This window comes from Hevea brasiliensis, chromosome 5 (assembly GCF_030052815.1).
Source record: "Hevea brasiliensis isolate MT/VB/25A 57/8 chromosome 5, ASM3005281v1, whole genome shotgun sequence".
Taxonomy (NCBI): Eukaryota; Viridiplantae; Streptophyta; class Magnoliopsida; order Malpighiales; family Euphorbiaceae; genus Hevea; species Hevea brasiliensis.
The window spans coordinates 16,542,658-16,548,447 of NC_079497.1; the positions used below are offsets into that span (position 1 = coordinate 16,542,658).

Genomic DNA, 5,790 nt, shown 5'->3' on the forward strand with positions numbered 1-5,790 from the left:
TTCACATTCTCTCAATAACCGAGGCTAAAAGGGAGAAATAAAGACTAGCTAGTATATATAATTACTCATTCAAAATTCAAAATCTTCCCCAACTGGCAAGCCAGAGAGGAAGTAACTCGCCCCATCTAGTGGAGGAGATATCTCACTAGACAAGCTAATGATAATTCACAACAAATTTTGCCATGTCAACTGTAGTTTCAAATTGTATTCAAAACAATTTCTATTTACAAAATGTTTACAAATCATCAACATATTTAATCATCATAAATTCATGCTCAAGGTTGGCAACACATCAAACTTAAATTTACAATCCTCAAAACAATACAATAAATCCTTAAATGCATAAGAAAATTTATATTCAAATTATACAATTCCATTCAATAAGTTAAAATTCTCAATACAACAAAAATCATAAATCATACAATAAATTTATTTCAAATCAATTTGGAATTGAAAAATAACAAAGGAGTTAGTTATGCACAAACCTTAAACGAGTCACCTCTTGGCCTTGACTCGATTCCTCGGGTTCCTTTTTGGTATTCTTTTCCACTGAAACACACAGTTCTATAGTGTTTCAGTATCATAACTCATTGTAAATCCAAAAATAAATTTAAATTCACTTTTACCTAGCTTTAATATGCTAATCTTGACGTTCTTTAATTTTTGAGTTTCGGATTACTATTCACTATACTATTCAAGTCAATTTGTTGACTTTCTAAGGCTTAATAGGTATGGAAATTCTAAATTCACCTACATACCACATTTTGATCACTAAATTTGTTGGTTTTAGTTGTTTATTCAAATTCTAAGTCTTTTAGGCAAATTTGCAAATTTTCAGTTTTGGTGTCTAAGGTTGCACTGTTCCATTAGTAATTTTACTGTTGGAATTTGGCAAAACTTTCTTCATAGAAAATGTTCACTATTTTCTTAAGTTTATTCTCCTTTTTGAATCACTCCAATTGGAGTTTTGTAGCTCAAGTTATAGCCATTTGAACTATGGCTGCTGGATTGGACTCAACCCAGAATTCTGGGCAATTTTTTTGTGCTGGCAGTTTTGGGTCACCAACTTGGTGTGGCCAAATGACTTGGTTAATGGAATAATTTGGGTTTTTGTTTTTCATGAAAATTTTAGGTCTATATCTCATCTAACCACTGGTAAAATTTCATGTCATTTAGACCTTCCTAGCTCAAGTTATGACCAAATGAACAAATACTGTTCATTTGGTCAGTTTGTACAGGGCAGACTGTGATTTTTCAAGTTTGGTCAATTTGTTCACTAGGTTTTGGTCACCAACTTGGTGTGGCCAAATGACTTGGTTAATGGCATAATTTGAGTTTGTGTTCTTCATGAAAATTTTAGGTCTATATCTCATCTAATCACTGGTAAAATTTCAGGTCATTTAGACCTTCCTAGCTCAAGTTATGACTAAATGAATAAATACTGTTTATTTGGTCAGTTTGTACAGGGCAGACTGTGATTTTTCAAGTTTGGTCAATTTGTTCACTAGGTTTTGGTCACTTTTTGGGCATGCTTCCTCAATGAAAATTGTGTCATTTAGTGTCTATTTTCATTCCCAATTGGTCTTATACCAATTGGACTTGTTAAATTTCATTTTTTGTCCCTCAAATGTAACTTGGTCATGCTGCCAGCAGCATGATCACACTCAATCCGAATTTGGCCTTAACTCCAACCATTACAACACACTTCATTTGGTCACACATGACCATTTCTCACTTCACATTAGGTCAAAAACATCATTTACCACTTCCTTACAATTTTTGTCTCTAAACCCTAAGTTGAAAACCCTAACTACACTAGTAATTACATTTAACCAAATCCAACCATCTCAACATCACCTCTACATTCATATAAGCATGCCTACACTTATTATCCAATCAAATTCATGCACTACCATCGCAAACCCTAGCTGATCAAAATCCATGTTTAGTCCTCCAATAATTAATTTCATTTCATTTTAAGCATATTTCTAAGTTAACTAAGCTATAAACACAACTAATTCAACTAAAAAATCAAATTTAATCTACTAACCTTAGTGCAGAATTTCTTTCCTTCAAACTTCTTCCTTTCTTCTTTGTTTTTTTGTCAAGTCCTCTATCAAAGCTTGAAATCAAGGTTTAGTGTTGGAGGTTTAACTTTCTATGGTGGGATTTAGGGTTTGTTGAAGCTCAAAATGAGCTTTAATGGTGTTTTAAGTGAGGGAGAGGGTGAGAGAGGGAGTGAGGCGGCAACATGGGAAAGAAGAAGAAGACTTTTTGATTTTTTTTTCTTTTCTTTTCTTTTCTTCTTTTTATGTCTTAGAAAGACCAAAAATCAAATTAAACAAATTTTTAATTATGATATTTATGGCATCATGCATGATGTCATGCATGATGTCATCTTCCTACACCTTTTTCATTTTCTCTCTTTTTTTTTATTAGTTCTTTAATTTAATTCCCAACTCCAAAATTTTCTTTTCTCCGATTTTATTTGATAGTTAGGTCAGGAGTCTGCTCTCGGGGTCATTTGACTAAATTGCCCCTCACCGGTTCAACCCGATTTATAAATAATTTAATATTTCTTTCAGCTCCCTGACCTAATTATTTGACTGGCTTAATGATGCATACATTTTGCATAGTCATTTAGGTCTAATTTCATAGCTATTTTATTCTATTATTAGTTATTTTTAGATAATTTCATTAGTTAATTAGTTAGTTTTCCATAATTGTCGATTTTGGATTAATTTGTATCTTTTACTTTGTTTTGTAGGAAAAATGGTGTTTTTGAAGGACTGAAGAGAAATTTTGCCATTGATGAGTGACTTCTACAGCCAAAGATGTCAAAAACAAGTTTTCAAGCTGAAATATGCATTGATCAAATTGTGCATAATTTACCGCATAAGCTATGCAGATCTGCATAAGGAGAAAAATCACTATTCCAGAACCAACCGAAATGTGCATAAGGAAACTGCATAGCTTATGCACATTCTCGCCTCCCTTATGCACCTTCACGGAATTTTGCATAGCCTATGCACCAAGTCATGCAGTTTCGCATAAGTGAACCAGAATCAGCCCATAAGGGATTTGCATAACTTATGCAGTCCACTTATGCAGTCCCATAAAGAGTTCATTAATGAGCTGGCAGAAGATTCCCTCAGATAATTCCTCCTAGAACATACCATTTTACGGCTCCATGTCAGAAAAATGCTATAAATAGTCTCATTTTCCCATTTTAGGGAGGAGACAAGGAGCAGAAAAGGAAAAGACAGGAGAGGCAGAATTTGAAGAGTCACTTTCACCTTCCACACCATTTTCAACCAAGATTTACAGATTTCTTTCTTTCCTTACATTTTTCTATATTTCTAGTGTTTAATTTCTTATTCCTTAGCTTAGATTAAAGCTTTATTTCCATTTAAACTCAATATATCTTGTAAGCATTATGGATAGTGAGTAGTTTTACCTTTGATTCTGGAGTAAGGGTTGTAATATTTGAGATATTTTGTGGATTTTGATTGGGTAATCCATATTTTGTGGTCTTAATGAGTTTTATTCATTTCTTGTGTGCTTAATGACATGCTTAGTGTAGGATCCCGTTAAGTAATGTTCTTAATCCATGGTTGAAGCACCGAAAGGAGAAGGCCTTGTGATAGATAATCAAGAAATTGGACTTAATTAACTTAGACCTAGAAATAGGCTAAGGATTAAGAGGATTCCCAGATTAATTAAAGAACTTAATGGGTCTTAATTAATTCTAAGTCCACGAAAGTAGGATTAGTTTGATTAAGGCACTCTTTGTCTCACTCGAAAGGGTATTCGAAGGATTTAAGAATTAGTCTCCTTAAAACCATAAGTTTCACAAGATTGGATAACCAATTTAAAATCCCAAAATAGCTCGAATATGAAATCCCGAACTCCGGAATCACCTTTTTATCATTATTAATCTCCAATCAAATTTAATTGCTTGCCATTTTGAATATTGCCATATTTGAACTTGCTTATTTCAATTTGATGCAATTTTAGTTAAATCATTACATAGTTGAATAGATTATCAATTTTGCACATATAAATTTCATACTCCAATACCCATTCAATCTATTGTTTTAATTTCAAAATTACTTCAATTTAGTCAACTTTTTTATATCAAAAATTCAATCATTAACACAACTCCTTGTGGGAACGATATCTTTACTGTATTACTTGTACGACCCGTGCACTTGCGGTTGGGCCACATCAAGTTTTTGGCGCCATTGCCGGGGAGTTGTTTGTTTAAGATTGAATTCTTGATTATTTTAGTTGTTTTTAGTTTTATTTTTGTTATCTTTTCATTTTGTGTTTGTTTGTTCTTTTTCAGGTACTTTTAATCTTTTATGAGAAGAGCTAGAAGAACAAGTGACACATCCTTATTGTTCAATCCTGAAATTGAGAAATTTTGTAAAGCCAACAAGAAAGAAACCAGAAAAAGGAAAGAAGCCTTGAGAGAAACTGAATTAGAAGAAGTCATGGCTGATGAAAGAATTAGAATCGGTGGTGATGCTGGAAATGATCGAAACAATGAAAATGAAGCCCATGGTGAAGAAGTTGTTAATGCTAATCTGCCTAGGGGAAGTATGATGGATCATGCTTTTCCTCGTTTTGATGACTTGAGAGAAAGCATAGCAAGACCAAGAATCGATGCAAATAGCTACAAGATGGATTTTGGAGTTCTTCAAATGATTCAGAATTCTCAATTCGGAGGACATCCTTCTGAAAATCCACACACACATCTGAAGAAGTTTACTATGATCTGTGACATGCAAAAACAACCTGGAGTGTCTGATGATGCAGCAAGATTGAAGCTATTCCCATTCTCTTTGAAAGATAGAGCATTGGATTGGCTTGATTCTTTACCTCACAACTCCATTACAAATTGGGAGCAACTCACTGATGCATTTCTTGCACAATATTTTCCACCTGGAAAAACTCAAGAACTGAGGAATCAAATGACAGCTTTCAGACCAAGAGAGGATGAAACTCTTTATGAATCATGGATGAGATGGAAGGAATTAGAGAGACTATGCCCACATCATGCCATTTCGAAATGGATGATAAACCAGAATTTTTACACCAATGTCACTCCTGCAATTAGAGGGATTATTGATGCTCAAACAGGAGGAGAATTTATTATGAAGCATGAAGATGCAGCTTATGAGCTATTGGAGAAAATTGCAAAGAACACTCATCTTTGGAGTAGTCCAAGAGGACCAGCTCCAACTCAAAAGAGGCAAGCTGCTGGGATGTATGATCTTGATCCGTTCAACATGATTAATGCAAAGTTTGATGCACTTACAAATGTTTTGGCTAAGAAGATGGAAGATTTGAGTATGTTGGTTAGTTCATCATCATCATCTGGAAGTTCACAACAAGTGGCTTATGCAGAAGGAACTACCAGCTGTGGAGTAGATTATGGAGAACAAGCTGCATATATTAGTAATTATGGAAACAAGCAAATGGGGAATCCTTATTCTCAAACTTACAATCCAACTTGGAGGAATCATCCTAACTTTTCATGGGGAAATCAGCAAAGTCAAGTTCCAAATCAGAATTTTCAACCACAACAGCAGCAAGGAGTTCCATATCAGCAAAATAGGCAACCATTGCCTAATTTTCAGCAGAAAAATATGAATCCTCCACCAAAACAGCAAGAACAAAGTTCCACCACAGAAGCTTTATTACAACAGATTCTTGCTAACCAAAATAAGCATGATGAGGAGATGAGAGAGATGAAAGCAAGGCTAGAACATATGCAAATACATA

General features: G+C 34.1%; 1 non-coding gene across 1 annotated transcript; it reads right to left on the reverse strand.

Annotated features, from left to right (window-relative positions):
* Positions 1-4,961: 4,961 nt before the first annotated feature.
* On the reverse strand, positions 4,962-5,068 carry LOC131180365 (small nucleolar RNA R71). The gene has a single exon (XR_009149141.1). It is a non-coding gene; the product is annotated as a small nucleolar RNA R71 (small nucleolar RNA).
* Positions 5,069-5,790: the final 722 nt, after the last annotated feature.